Consider the following 15,541-nt stretch of genomic DNA (forward strand, 5'->3'; position numbering starts at 1 on the left):
GAATATTTACGAAGAAATATAGTTGTACCTATAACAGCTTGAATTAGGGAGGTAGTATAACTCATTTGTAATTCACATTTATTTGCGTTTAAACAAGACTGAAATCCCTAAAAGCATTTATCTTGAGTAGTTGAAATTTATCCCCTTTAATCTTTGCATTTTCAGTTACTTAGCAAATCCTTTCTCAGTGTAAAACTGACATTAACATAGCACCCCTATAGCCTAAGTTAAAAATTATATTTTATCTGTTTTGTGGGATCAGGTAACCCAGAGTGTCATAGCCACTTAGGTGGATGAGGCAGCAGGGAGGAGTGGACTTGCTAAGTAAGCCTTTAGTAAGCCACTTATGTGTTTCCTCATCTATAATATTAAAGTATTGGACTCAATGATGTCTAAAGTCTCTTTCAGTTTAACAGTGACTTGAGTGAGAAAAGTGATATAAAGGACATCTAGGTAAACTGTGTTCGTGTGTGTGTGTGTGTGTGTGTGTGTGTAGAAAAGGAAGTAGACCAATCATTGCTTTCCTCAAAGTTCCTTTAAAATTAAAATATACAAAAAACCTAGGAATAAATCTAAGGTTCATGAATACAATCCTAAAACATAGGAAGTTGTAAGATAGTTGGCTTGATTCATCTATACATAAAAACTCATCTTACAGAACTAGACAAAATAGTGAAATTCATCTGAAGGTACACGAGGTCAAGAATCTCAAGATAAAAAATAGAAGCAAAAGATACCGACCTTAACTCACCCTGTTGGTCATCATCTAGACCCCATTCCCCATTTCCCACTACTCAATTTCCTTTCCACTCCAAAAAAATCTCAGCCAAATGCTATCCATTTTTTGCATAGGCAACAAATTTGCCTTCATAAATCTTTTCATCTTCCAGCAGTCATTTGCCTTTCAGACATTTTGAACTAGATGTTCACTGGACATCATAAATTTAATGTGTCCAAAACTGAACTCATTTTCCCCCTAAATATGCTCTTGTTCTAAGCTTCCTCATTACTTTCATAGACATCACCATTCTCACAGTCCCCCAGACTTGCAACATAGGTGTCATCCTTGACTCCTCATTGTCTTTTTACTTTCCCAAATACAATATGTTTCCAAGGCCTGTTGATTTCACCTTTGCAACATTTCTCCAATATACTCGCTTTATTCCTTTGACTGTCCCTACCCTGATTTAGGTCCTCATCACCTTACATTGGATTACAAAAATAGCCTGCTGGTCGGTCAACCTGCCACAAGTCTCCCCACTCTAGTTCATTGTTCAATCTACCAAATTGATTGTCCTAGAGCACATGTGCAGCTACTTATCACTCCACTCCCCTCCTTCCTCATTAAACTCCAGTAGCTCTCTATTGCTTCCAGGATCAAATAAAAAAAAAATCCTCGGGGTGGCGAGGTGGCGTGCAGTAGACAGAGTACCAGCCTTGGAGTCGGGAGTATCTGGGTTCAAATTTGACCTCAGACAATAATTACCTAGCTGTGTGGCCTTGGGCAAGCCACTTAACCCCATTGCCTTGAAAAATCTAAAAAAAAAATCTATTTGTCACTCAAGGCCCTTTATAACCTATCCCCCCCCACCTTTCTAGTAGTCTTACACCTTACTTTCTATGTCATATTCTCCAATACAGTGGCATTGGCCTCCTGGATCTTCCATATATAAGACCCATCTTGATTCCAGGCATTTTCTCTGGCTGTCCTCTATATCTAGAATGCTCTTCCTACTCATTTCTACCTGCTGACTTCCCTGGATTCAAGTCCTAACTAAAATGGTGCCTTCTTAAGGAAGCCTTTCCTGTCCTTTTTTAATTCTAGTGCCTCCTCTCTCTCATTTTCTATTTGTCCTGTTCATAGCTTGTTTTTACATCATTTATTTACTTGTCTCCCCAATTAGATGGTAAGCTCCTTGAGGGCAGAGATTGTGATTTGCCTTTTTTTTTGTATCCTCAGTGCTTAGAACAGTGATACATAGACATTTGATAGCTACTTATTGGCTGACTGATTATAAAGTAGTAATCAAAATAATATTTGACACCCATTTGAACTTTAGTTAAAAAAAAGATTCTGGGGCTGAGCCAAGATGCCGGCATGAAGTCAACATTTCCTGGGAACTCCTTCCCCCCAAACACCAAAAAAACAAGCAAAGGATGACTGTATCCAAAATTTAGAGGAGCAGAACCCACAGAAGGACTGAGTGATGTGTTTTCCCAGTCCAAGATAACTTAGAAGTTCCACGAAAAATGTGTGTTTCACCAGGGCTGGGTGCTGAAAAAAAGCCTCAGCACAGTGAAGCCCAGCCCAGCCCAGAGATCACTGGCAACAGCTTGAAGGGGTGTTGAGAGAACTCTGCTGCCCCTGGTGAGTGTGGAATGAAGAGCACCAGCAGCAGAATCTACAGCAAGAATCAGGAGAAAGCAGCCTGCACCCCCAGAGATGGTAAGGGAAGTCTGCAAAGATTTCTCTGCTCTCCCTCGGGGTAGGACTCTGCTGTTTGCCTACACTCAGATATTGCAGTTTGAGCTTCCATGCTAAGATAGAAGGATCCTTCCCTATAGCCCTGGGGAAGAGGGAAGTATGGGGGCCATCTACATATCAAAGCATAGGCAAGAGAGCCTAAGACCTTGGAGGAATAAAGGTTCCAGTGGGGTATACCAAAAAAAAAAAAAATCCCAAAGCCTTGGAAGTGCTGTAAATTAGTCTTAGGCTGAGGAAATGAGTAAACAACAGAAAAAGAATCTGACCATAGAGAATTACTTTAGTCCCATGGAAGACCAAAACACATACTCAGATGATGACAAAATCAAAGCTTATGTATCCAGAACCTCCAAAAGAAAGAGAAAAATGGGCTCAGACTATGAATGAGCTCAAAAAAGACTTTGAAAAGCAATTAAGGGGGATGGAGGAAAAATTGGGAAGAGAAATGAGAGTGATGCAGAAAAATCGTGAAAACCAAATCAAAAGCTTGGTGAAAGATATACAAAAAAATACTGAAGAAAATATGTTAAAAACCAGTTTAAGGCCTAATGGTAAAAGCAAAACAAAAGGCAAATGAGAAGAACGCCTTAAAAAGCAGAAATGGCCTGCTGGAAAAGGAGATAAAAGCTCTCTGAAGAAAATAACTCCTTCGAATGCATAATGGAACTAAAGGAAGCTGATGACTTTGCAAGAAATCAGGAAGAGGGGCGGCTAGGTGGTGCAGTGGATAAAGCACCAGCCCTGGAGTCATGAGTACCTGGCTTCAAATTCAGTCTCAGACACTTAATAATTACCTAGCTGTGTGGCCTTGGGCAAGCCCCTTAACCCCATTTGCCTTGCAAAAAAACTAAAAAAAAAAATCAGGAAGAAAAAAACTCTTCCAAAAAAGCCAAAAATTAGAAGAAAATATGAAATATCTCATTGGAAAACAACCGACCTTGAAAACAGATCCAGAAGAAATAATTTAAAAATTATTGGGTTAACTGAAAGCCATGACCATGAGAAGAGCCTAGACTTCATTTTTCAAGAAATAATACACCAAAACTGCCCTGAGATCCTAGAAGCAGAGGGTAAAATAGAAATTGAGAGAATTCACCAGTCACCTCCTGAAAGAGATCCCAAAAGAAAAACTTCCAGGAATGTTATAGCTAAATCCCCAAACTCCTAAATCAAAGAGAAAATTCTAAAAGTTTCCAGAAACAAACAGTTCAACTACCAAGTCTCCACAGTCAGGATTACACAGCGTCTTGCAACATCTACATTAAGGGCCTGTAAGAATTGGAATATGATATTCTGGAAGGCAAAAGATCTTGGTTTACAACCAAGAATCAACTACCCAGAAAAACTGAACATCCTCTTTCAGGGAAAAAGATGGACTTTCATTGAAACAGGGGACTTTCAAACTTTCCTATTGAGCTGAACAGAAAGTTTGATCTCCAAGTACAGGACTCTGGTGAACCATAGAGGGAGTGGAAGAGAAGGACTGACTATGAGGAACTTAATGATATTGAACTCTTTGTATTACTGCATGGGAAGAAGATATTGATAACTCATATGAACTTTCTCATTTATGAGAGCTGTTAGAAGGAGAATATATAGACAGGACATAGAAAGGAGCACAATATAATGGTATGATGTGATAAAGGGATGGAGTCAATGGGCGATGGGGGAAAGTACTGGGAGGAAGGAAAAGGAGATGAACAAGAAGCTGAGAGATTTCACATAAGAGTCAAGAAAAAGCTTTTTTCAATGGAGTAGAAAGGGGGAAAGCAAGGGGAATGAGTGAGCCTTCATTCTCATCAGAAATGGCTCAGAGAGGAAACAACATACACACTTAAAAGGGTGAGGAAATTTATCTTAACCTAGAGAAAAGTGAGAAGAAAGGGATGGGATGAGGGGGGAATGGGGGAAGGGAAGGGAGGAATAGGTGATAGAAGAGAGAGAAGATTGGGGGAGAGGGTACTCAGATTCATCACACTTTTGGACAGGGCCAGGATAAAAGGAGAGAGAGAGAATAGAAATAGAGTGGAGGTACAGCTAGTCATAGCAGCTGTGGGAAAAACATTGAAGCAACTTCTCTGGTGGGTTATGATAAAGAAAGCACCTCACCCCAGAGACAGAGCCATTGAAATCTGAACACAGACTGAAGTGCAAATTTTTTTCTCTTTCTATTCTTGAGGTTTCTTATCTTCTTGGGGGGGGGGGCATAGGGGGTTTATGTTTACTCTTATAATACATTCAATTTACATCAATCTATGGCATAGAAACAATGTAGAGACTATCAGCCTTCTGGGGGGGAGGGAAAGGGGGCTAAAAATTGAAGAATTCAGAACCTTGCAAAAAAATGATGGATACATATTACTATTGTATATAATTGGAAAATAAATAAAATGTTAAAAAACAAAGATTCAGGTTCTGGGTTCACACAAATGCAGATTTATCCAGGGAGAAACTGACCCCAAAGTGGTGAGTCAGGTTTCTCTCATAATCTAGGTCATTGTGTTAATCCCAGAGTAAACTCTGGAGAACTCTCTAAAGTAAAACTTAAGTCTACTTCAGGTCTAGAGTCTCCCCAAATGTGGGCAACAGAGTCCCTTCTAGATTAGGGAATCAATGTACAATGTCAGTTATAGAGCAGTTGTTTATATCTACCACTACAGAAAATACAAATAATACAATTACACAAAAAAATACAAAAGGCTTATAAACATACATTTAATATAAAGAACACATAAAATATTTCAACTTGCTTATTACAATCATTATACTCCCCCCAAAAAAGGTAAAGATAATTTCGCAGGACAACTGAACAGTTATATGGCACTCATATCACTTTCCTTTTGCATCATCTAAGCAGAATGACTGTTACTTCCTTTACAGAATAATTTTGGTGGGGATCTTTGAGAAACAGGCCTTTGTAGAAATCAGCACTCAACTCATTACCTTGGGAAATCTTGACCCCACAGTCTCAGGATTAGAAACTTCCAATTCTCCAGTTTACTAATTGCTCCCTCATTAGAAGATAAGAGGGTAAGGACTTTTCTTAAATTTATCTAGCTAGAACAATGTCTGGCACAGGGTAGATACATCACAAATTTTTCTTGCTTGCTTGATCGTACTTAGGAAAAGAAACAGGAGCCAAGGACTCAGGATAACCTAGACAAGTCAGTATTCTATTGCAAGGTGCTTATAACCATGAGGGAAGGACACTAGGGAAGGAAAAGAAAAATCTTCACTCAACTTCACTTCCCAATGGAAGTTCAAGAGAGAAAAAGGAGACCCACAAAAAGAGAATGGAATCATTTCCACAACTCTTATTATAGACTGAATGGGGAGACTTCTGGGCATGGTGCTCTACTGTTAACCACCTCCATCCCTCCTGAGCCATGGAGCCCAATCTGAAGTTGCTAAATTATCTCAGCCAAGCATACATCCCTTGGGGCAGAATCAGAACACATAGAACTGTATGCTCCAGGGGGTGCCCCTTTCTGACAAAGACCCATACCCTATAATAAGTCAAGTGGATTTGAGGACTTGATTGATTAATGGTCCCTCAAAACAACTCTTCCTCCCAAACACAAGCAAGAATACTTAATTCTGTTAGGTGTGAATCCTCTTATCTAAGACATTTCCACCTTTCTCTGACTACATACTTTTAAACTTTCAAAATATCCTTTTAAATAAAAATAGCAGCTCTTCCCCACTTGTTCACAAGCATATCATTTTTAGTTTGATAAAAATGTTAAAGTTTACTAAAAGTGAGTAAGAAGAGAACTCGAGAGTCTAAATTACTTTAGGATTCTGGGAGGCATTGAGGAAGTTATGACAGTGCTATTTAGCACAATGTACTAATAACATACTCTTAATTTAGTCTAATGCTACCCACTAATCTAGTGTTGCTTTCTTTCCTTAAATTTCCATCCTTGGTGTAAACTAAGTACTAGAAGCAAATAAATCAGATAAAGGATTTAGAACTGGAAAGGACCTTAGCTATCCTTTAATGCTAAAAATTAAGAGAATCTTTATTTTAGGGAAGAAAATGAGGAAATAGAAAAAAAGAGAATAACTTTGCGCCCAAATCTTGAATCCATATCTTTTTGCTATGAATCCTGTTTTTTTTTCTCTACTGGATAATGGTGACTTAAGTGCATATATTTTGGGTTAGGCATTAGACCTGTGATTTCATTTGTATAAAAAACTCTAAGCTGATTAAACCCCAACCAGCCTGTGATAGCACTTTCTCTACAACTTAGAGTCCTGGAGAAATTCTCAAAGCAACTCTCAAAAGTTAAGTAGCTATCCCAGGGTCCCTTAGCCCTGGGCAGAAGTGTGGATTTGAACTTGCATCTTCCTGGTTCTAAACAACAAATCCAGATGTCTCTCCAAATTTTGGTATATTAAATAAAAATTCTATTTCTGAAGCCCCAAAGTAGAAAAGTATATAAATTAATATGTCAATATAAAAAATATATTGTCATTGTTCAAAATGGTGCCCTATGAATTTTGGATTTAATACTTAGTTTTAAGACTGATTACTATTGTTCTTCAGTTAACAGTGTCTACTTTGACAATAGAAATGAGTGCTTTTCCCCACAAGTTGTCCAATTGTGAAGATTCCTAGCTGTGAAGGTGAGCTGTGCCAAGTTTGTCTAGGTAGGAACCCTCTCCTCATGGCTGACTGCCTGGGATTGGATGTCACTGAGGGTGGAGGTGAATTTGGCTTTCCCAGTTTCTGACAGTCTCTGCTTGTTGCAGCCTCTGCTGCTAACACTACTCCGGTTTCCTACCTACTTGCTTCCCTTCCCCATTTCCATGAAACTCAGGTACAACAGTCAGTGTAGTCCAGGATTGCTCTGTCACATCTTCTCTGCCTTCCTTGTCTGCTCAGATGAAGTCTGAACATGACTTTAGTGGAGCCCAAAATGTCAGAGGTTCTCCCAATGGAAATGGTAGAATCTGGAGCATGGAAGAGGTGGCATGACCACTCCTTTGTGGAATCTATTATAGAGAAGAAACCCAGTCTTTGACTAAAATGAACCCTAGATGTTAAGAAAGCAGCTTTCAGAGGAAATATAGGTAGAATATATCATCTAAAATGTGACAGGGTAATAAAGTTAGTCCAAGAAATATGGGAAATGTTAAAAAATAAAATTCATATGACAAAAAGGGAAATAATTCCAAGAAGGAAGAAAATCAGATTTGTATAAAGATATATCTGTGAATATGCAGAAAATTCATCATCCAACTTTCCTTTTTTATTTTTTCTTTTAAAAAAATGTTTATTCTTGTATTCTTTTTCTTACATTAGTAGTTATTCCCAATATCCTTCTCCCAACCCTCTCAAAGAAGTATCCCAAATAAATAACTAGGATGAAAAAAATAAGTCCAACTAATAATACATTGAAAAAAATCTGAAAGTATATGCAATTGATGACACAACTATGGACCTCCCACCTCCACTTATGTCATTCTTGATATTTATAATTTTGTTCTATTCACTTTTGACTTTTGTAAGTATAGTTTGCATTGTTTTCTCATTCTGCATATTACTTTCCTAGTTCTTCATACTTTACCCTGATGTAGATCTTTCCATCATTTCTTACAGCACAGTAATATAACATTGCATTCATATACTACAATTTGTTTAGCCATTTCCCAACAGAATCTACTTTGTTTCCAATTCTTTACCATTATAAAAAATGCTGTTAAAATATTTATGACTTTCTTCCTATTAATAATTCAACATATATTCTTATTTTTTACAATTGATATTTTATTTTATTTTTCCAATTACATGTTATGAAAGTTTTTCTTTTTTTGTTGTTTTTTTGCAAGGCAGTGGGGTTAAGTGGCTTGCCCAAGGCCACACAGCTAGGTAATTATTAAGTGTCTGAGGCTGGATTTGAATTCAGGTTCTCGTGACTCCAGGACTGGTACTCTATCTAATGCGCCACCTAGCCGCCTCATTATGAAAGTTTTTCAACCCTCATCCACATGCACATTTTGTTATATAATTTCCTTCCACTTCCCTTTCCACCCACCTCCCCTCGGCAAACAGGTGAATAGTATACATACACATTTGGGTTGACATCAACATATAATCAACATATAATCTAAAGTATGGAAGATGGAAACAAATCCAAGTAACAGAGGGAAATACATATATATGTGAATATGATACAGTTCTGTAAAAATAATGCCAAGAATGCTAAAGATTGATCTGAAGCTGGTAAGGGAAACTGAAGGCAACAAAAAGGCATGATTTTTAAGCTATCTACTAAGAAAAAGGAGAATTAAAGGCAAAGAATTTTGCTTGGGGTGACAACTAGAGCAGAGAAGACAGAGCTGCTCAACTTTACTTTGCTACTGATTTCTCTGCCAGAGAGAAAACCTTTGCCCTGGAAATGATGGAACAAAAATTACCACCAAGAATTGATAACCAAGAAAAACGAGGAGCAAATAAAAGAGCATTTAGTTGTCCTCGACAAATTCTTTAATTGATTCAGATAATCAACATTCTCAACTTCCAAAAGAACCATTGGTTGTGACTGCCAAGTGACTATTTGTAAAATTTCAAAGATCATGGAATATGGACAAGATTCAAAAAAAATTGGGAAAAAAAAGCAAATGCTCAATTTTCAAAACAGGGAAGAAAAACAATGTACAAAATAAGCCAGTAAATTTTCTATCAATTCATGGGAAAATTCGAGAAAGTTCATCAAAGAGATGCTTGGTGAATAGCTAGGAAAGAAAGAGGTGATTATAAGAGGGAAAATGGCTTCAGAAACAAAAATTCAAGTAAAATCAACTAGCATTTAGTGCCTGGTGGCACGATGGATAGCGTGCTGGGTTTGGAGTCAGGAAGACTCATCTCTTTGAGTTCAAATCCAACCTCAAACATTTACTGACAATCCTTATCTCAGACAAAGCAGCTGCAAAAACAGATAGTGTCAAAAGAGATAAGGAAAGAAACTATATCTTCCTAAAAGATACCATAGACAATAAAGCAATTTCAATACTGAATATATACACCCAATGGGATAGCATCCAAATTCTTAGAGGAGAAGCTGAAAGAACTACAGGAAGACATAGACAGCAAAACTCTACTAGTGGGAGACCTCAACCTCTAGATAAATCGAATCATAAAATAAACAAAAAAGAAGTTAAGGAGGTAAATAGATTGTTAGAAAAACTAGATATGGTAGACTTATGGAAGAAATTGAATGGGGATAGAAAGGAATATAGCTTTTTCTCTGTAGTACATGGTACTTATACAAAAATTGACCTTGTCCATTGACCATGGACATAAAAACCTAATGATCAACTGCAGAAAGGCAGAAATAGTGAATACTTCTTTCTCAGATCACAATGCAATAAAAGTCATATGCAATATTGGGCCAAGGAGAAATAGACCCAGAACCAATTGGAAACTGAATAACCTCATTTTAAAGAATGAGTGGACCAAAAAACAAATTATAGAAAAAATTAATCATTTTATCCTAGATAATGACAATAATGAAACATAGCAAAACCTATGGGATTCACTCAAAGCAGCTGTCAGGGGATATATTATATCTTTAAATGCTTACATGAATGAATTAGAGAAAGAGGAAATCAATGAACTAAATATACAACTAAAAAAATTAGAGAATAGAACAAATTAAAAATCCTCAATTAAATACCAAATTAGAAATTCTAAAAATTAAAGGAGAAATTAATAAAATTGAAATCAAAAAACTATTGAATTAATAAATAAAACCAAAAGTTAGTTTTATCAAAAAAAACAATAAAATTGATAAACCTCTGGTCAATCTGATTTAAAAAAAAGAAAGAAGAAAACCAAATTGCTAGTATCATAAATGAAAAAGGTGAACTCACCACCAATGAGTAGGAAATTAAAGTAATAATTCAAAATTATTTTGCCTGAATGTCAATAAATTTAACAATCTAAGTAAAATGGGTGAATAGTAACAAAAATATAAGTTGCCCAGGTTAAACAAAGAGGAGATTAACTACCTAAACAACCCTATCTCAGAAAAAGAAATTCAAAAAGCCATCATTGAACTCCCTAAGAAAAAATCTCCAGGGCCTGATGGATTCACAAATGAATTCTATCTACCAAACATTTAAGGGACAATTGGTTCCAATCCTATATAAACTCTTTGGAAAAACAGGGGAAGATGGAACTCTGCCTAACTCTTTCTATGAAACCAATGTGGTGCTGATACCTAAACCAGGAAGAGTTAAAACAGAGAAAGAAAATTATAGACCTATGTCCCTGATGAATATAGATGCAAAATTCTTAAGTAAAATCTTAGCAAAATGATTACAACAAGTTATCACTGGGATAATACATTATGATCAAGTGGGATTTATCCCAGGAATGCAGGGTTGGTTCAATATTAGGAAAACTGTTAGTATAATCAATTATATCAGCAACAAACCTATCAGAAATTATATAATCATATCAATAGATGCTGAAAAAGCTTTTGACAAAACACAGCACTCATTCCTACTAAAAACACTAGAGAGTGTAGGAATAAATGGACTGCTCTTAGCAGTATCTATCTGAAACCATCAACAAGCATTATATTCAATGGAGAGAGGCTAGAGGCATTCCCAATAAGATCAGGGGTGAAACAAGGATGCCCATTATCAACACTACTATTCAATATTGTATTAGAAATGTTAGCTTCAGCAATTAGAGAAGGAAAAGAAATTGAAAGAATTAGAATTGGGATGGAAGAGACAAAACTCTCACTCTTTGCAGATGACATGATGGTCTACCTAGAGAATCCCAAGAAATCATTCAAAAAACTACTGGAAACAATTAGCAATTTTAGCAAAGTTGCAGGATATAAAATAAACTCTCATAAATCCTCAACTTTTTCATATATGACTAGCAAGTACAGCAGGAAGAGCTAGAAAGAGAAATCCCATTCAAAGTAACTTTAGACAATATAAAATACCTGGGAGTCTATTTGCCAAGGCAGACTCAGAAACTTTTTGAAAACTAAAACACTTCTCACACAAATTAAATCAGATTTAAATAACTGGGCAAATATCAACTGCTCATGGATAGGTAGAGCTAATATAATAAAAATGACAATTCTACCAAAACTAAACTATCTGGTTAGTGCCCTACCAATCAAAATTCCAAAAAATTACTTTAATGAGTTAGAAAAAGTTGTAAGTAAATTCGTATGGAGAAATAAAAAGTCAGAAATTTCCAGGGATTTAATGAAAAAAATGCAAAAGAAGGGGACTTAGCCCTACCCAATCTAAAATTATATTATAAAGCATCAGTCATCAAAACTGTCTGGTATTGGCTAAGAAATAGAGTGGTGGACCAGTGGAATAGACTAGGTGTAATAGCAGGAAACAATTATAGTAATCTGCTGTTGTTAAACCCAAAGAGTCCAGCTATTAGGATAAAAACTCTCTCTTTGATAAAAACTTCTGGGAAAATTGGAAGTTAATATGGAATGAACTTAGATTAAACCAACACCTCATGCTATCTATCAAGATAAGATCCAAGGGCAGCTAGGTGGGGCAGTGGATTAAGCACCAACCCTGGAGTCAGGAGTACCTGGGTTCAAATCTGGTCTCAGACACTTAATAATTACCTATCTGTGTGGCCTTTGGGAAAGCCATTTAACCCCATTTGCCTTGCAAAAACCTAAAAAAAAAAAGATAAGATCCAAATGGATACAGGATTTAGACATAAGAAACAATACTATAAGCAAATTGGAAAATCAATCTGACTAGTTTACTAGTCAGATCTATGGAAAGGAGAGTAGTTTATGACTAAGGAAGAGATGGAGAACATCACTAAAAACAAACTAGATGATTTTGATTACATTAAGTTAAAAAGCTTTTGCACAGATAAAACCACTGTAACCAAGATCAAAAGAAATGCAGTAAACTGGGAAACAATCTTTATAACTAATGTTTCTGACAAAGGACTCATTTCTAAAATATACAGAAAACTGGGTCATGTTTTTTAAAAAAAGCCATTCCCCAGTTGACAAATGGTTAAAGGATATGCAAAGGCAATTTACAGATGAGATCAAAGCAATCCATTGTCATGAAAAATTGCTCTAAATCATTAATTATTAGAGAAATGCAAATTAAAGCTTCTCTGAGGTACCACCTCATACCTCTCATTGTTGGAAGGAATGTGGGAAATCTGGGACACTATTACACTGTTGGTGGAGCTGTGAACTCATCCAACCTTTATGGAGAGAAATTTGGAACTCCGCCCAAAGGACAACAAAAATGCGCATACCCTTTGACCCAGCAATACCACTATTGAGTCTATACCCTGAAGAGATGATGAAAAAGGGTAAAAACATCACTTGTACAAAAATATTCATAGCAGCCTTATTTGTGGTGGCAAAGAATTGGAAATCAAGTAAATGTCCTTCAATTGGGGAATGGCTTAGCAAACTGTGGTATATGTATGTCATGGAACACTATTGTTCTATTAGAAACCAGGAGGGATGGGAATTCAGGAAAGCCTGGAGGGATTTGCATGAACTGATGCTGAATGAGATGAGCAGAACCAGAAAAACACTGTACATCCTAACAGCAACATGGGGGTGGTGATCAACCTTGATGGAGTTGCTCATTCCATCAGTGCAACAATCGGGGACAATTTTGGGCTGTCTGCCATGGAGAATACCATCTGTATCCAGAGAAAGAACTGTGGAGTTTGAATGAATTTCAAGGACTATTCCCTTTAATTTAAGGGGGGGGGGGAACAGCTATCTTATTGTCTGATCTTGCTATCTCTTATATTTTTTTGTTTATTCCTTAAGGAAGAATTTTGGATCAATGTACAACATGGAAACAATGTAAAGACTAACAAATTGCTTTTTGTTGGGGGGAGAGGGAAGTAAGATTGGGGGAAAAATTGTAAAACAAAATAAATAAAATCTTTAATAAGAAAACACTGAGTGACCCTGGGCAAGTTATTTAACCCTGTTTAACCTCAGTTTCCTCATTTGTAAAATAAACTGGAGAAGGAAATGGTAAACCATTCTAGTATCTTTGCCAAGAAAACCTCTCATTGGATCACAAGTTGGACACAAACTGAAAAATACCTTCTATTCTGCCTTTATCAGAGCCCATCTTGAGTATTGTGAATGTGGATACATGGGAGATTATCCAAAAAGGAGCAACTAAGATGGTGAAGGACCTCGATTCCATACCTTATGAAGACTGGATAAAGGTATGCTCAGCCTGAAGAAAATAAGACTGAGAGCACAAGAGAAAGTTTCTTCGGGTGTTTTAAAGGTCTAACACATGGAGAAAAGATTAAATTTGTTCTCTTTGCTCCCCTTAGAAGGAAGAACCAGAAACAATGAAGTTGCAAAGAAGCCAGTTTGGGTTGGAGGTCTCAGAAATATCCCTTATAATTAGAATGTCTAAGAGGGAGTCAGTTCTTTTCTTTGAAGGTCTTAAAGGAGGCTGATGATGTTACATATGGGTAAGATTAACTAGGGCTGATTTTCAAAATCTGGGATTCTTCAGAGTCAGGGGAACTCCTCCTTGGGGGGAGCTCCATCCTCCTGCAGCCAAACCATTTCTGCTCTCTTCCCTGCCCTCTCTCTTCCCCCTTGACTCCTTTGGTCATTTTATTTACTATGGCTTTGTCCATAGTACATAGCCTTGAACTCTATTTGAATGGGAAAAGAAAATAAGTAAAAATTTTGCATTTTAGAAAGATGTACCCCCCCCCGGCCCTTTCTGGCATATTGTAGGGAGAGAGGAACAGACTTCAGCTGGAAAGAGGCTTTTTAGACTAGTTGAGACTGAAAATGTTGTTCTGTATTTTGGGATAACAGGATTGGCTTAGTTTAAAGGAAACCTTTGAAAAATTTGTATGTGGGCAGCTAGGTGGCATAGTGAATAGAGCACCAGCCCTAGAGTCAAAAGGTCCTGGGTTCAAATTCAGCCTCAAATATGGAAAAAAATTGCCTAGCTGTGTGATCTTGGGCAAGTCATTTAACCCCATTGAATTAAATTTAAAAAAATTTGTATGATTCCTGTAAAGTTTAGTTGTTAGATTTTTTTTAAGAATAGAGTTAAGTTTTACTTTCTTTGATGAATAAAAACAATGTCCTTTATGTTTGTTTTAGATAAATGTTAGTCTTTTAAAAATACAATAAAATTCCCTGGATGCACATCCTAATAAATATACTATACATTTCTTTGTTAAAGTTGTAAATAGGGGTGGCTAGGTGGCATAGTGGATAAAGCACCAGCCTTGGAGCCAGGAGTGAGGAGTACCTGGGTTCAAATCCGGTCTCAGACACTTAATAATTGCCTAGCTGTATGGCCTTGGGCAGGCCACTTAACCCCATTTGCCTTGCAAAAACCTTAAAAAAATAAATAAAGTTGTAAATATAGTTAAAATCTTTACATTAAAATCTAGACTGTAATTTTGAGGGATCATATGGGTGAATGTGTTAGTAGATTGCAATAGTGATGCAATTGCCTTGTCTGGTTATTGTCCACTAGAGGTCACTTTCCTTCATTAAGGAAGGATTCCTCCTACAATGCCTACGCACAAGTAAGAAAATGTCTCCACTGGATGAGATTTATCTTGAATCCCCAAAGCATTTAGGAGGAAACCCCTAAAAATATGGACTTACAGCCAAATATGGTTGTTCTACCTTGCCCATGTATATGGTGTACTGGGCCTTGACTTAGGAAGAACTGAGTTCAAAGCTAATCTCAAATACTTAGCAGCTATTTAGCCTCTGCCTGCCCCAGTTTCTTCAACTATAAAAAGGAGATAACAGAACTGACTCTCAGAGTTGTTGTAAAGAAAATAAGAAATAGTATTTGTAAAGTACTAAAATAATATGTAAATGGGTGGCTAGGTTGTGCAGTGGACAGAGCACTGGCCCTCGAGTCAGGAGTACCTGAGTTCAAATCTGGCCTCAGACACTTAATAATTACCTAGCTGTGTGGCCCTGGGCAAGCCACTTAACCCTGTTGCCTCACAAAAACTAAAAAATAATAATAATAACATGTAAATGATAGCTG

The sequence above is a fragment of the Macrotis lagotis genome, chromosome 1 (assembly GCF_037893015.1).
Source record: "Macrotis lagotis isolate mMagLag1 chromosome 1, bilby.v1.9.chrom.fasta, whole genome shotgun sequence".
Taxonomy (NCBI): Eukaryota; Metazoa; Chordata; class Mammalia; order Peramelemorphia; family Peramelidae; genus Macrotis; species Macrotis lagotis.